General features: G+C 45.3%; 1 pseudogene; it reads left to right on the top strand.

Moving 5' to 3' along the window:
- Positions 1–620: 620 nt before the first annotated feature.
- Positions 621–738, top strand: LOC124597203 (annotated as a pseudogene).
- Positions 739–945: the final 207 nt, after the last annotated feature.

The raw sequence follows: 945 nt of genomic DNA, 5'->3' as shown, positions 1-945 counted from the left end.
TTTCTATACAAGATTGTCAACCTCTGTGCTGGTTCCATAGATGATAAAATTTTATTTTTGTCTTCCTACATTACCTATTTTGCAGAAGCTCGGTACTGTAGCTTACGTTCTCTGCAATTTGTATTTCATTGCAATCTTTTCTGTTTCCACGATTTCGCATCAATTAATTCGTCTTCTGCCAGGTATACTTTTCCTGGACATTCCAAACGAAGCGCCACCAACTCATCACATCAGGTGGTGAGTTTTACATAAACATTTTTCCCTGCCAACTTAAAGTAATCTCTACCTCAGCTGATTGATTATCTTTTTTAGCATTCTCAGATAAAGTCGCACCTGAGATATCTCTACACTTTATCTAGTTTGGCCATTGCCCGCATTTCCTTTTCATACAGTTCCGTGATTTTCACAGGCTGTTTGACTCTTTAATTTCTGGTAGCAATGTTTCTCATAACCTAAAGTATTTTTCACACCTGTGTTTCTTTATATGTCTTGCTTAGTGTCAGTCATTGAAGGAAACAGCTTTTAGTGCCATTCGAAGTCAACCGCGTAGTGCCTCTTGCGACCTTTACTTACGAAATGTCCTGAAAGTGCTATTTTGGTCTTTTTTTCCCTAGGAAAGAGGCAACGGCCTTGCCGCAGTGGATACACCGGTTCCCGTGAGATCACCGAAGTTAAGCGCTGTCGGGCGTGGTCGGCACTTGGATGGGTGACCATCCTGCCCACCATGCACTGTTGCCATTTTTCGGGGTGCACTCAGCCTCGTGAGGCCAATTGAGGAGCTACTCGACCGATTAGTAGCGGCTTCGGTCAAGAATTCCATCATAACGGCCGGGAGAGCGGTGTGCTGACCCAATGCCCCTCCTATCCGCATCCTCTATGAGGATGACACGGCGGTCGGATGGTCCCGGTAGGCCACTCGTGGCCTGAAGACGGAGTGCTTGTATA

Source organism: Schistocerca americana, chromosome 2, assembly GCF_021461395.2.
Source record: "Schistocerca americana isolate TAMUIC-IGC-003095 chromosome 2, iqSchAmer2.1, whole genome shotgun sequence".
Lineage (NCBI taxonomy): Eukaryota > Metazoa > Arthropoda > Insecta > Orthoptera > Acrididae > Schistocerca > Schistocerca americana.
Note: the sequence above shows the minus strand (reverse complement) of the source record. Positions and strands in the feature narration are given on the sequence as shown.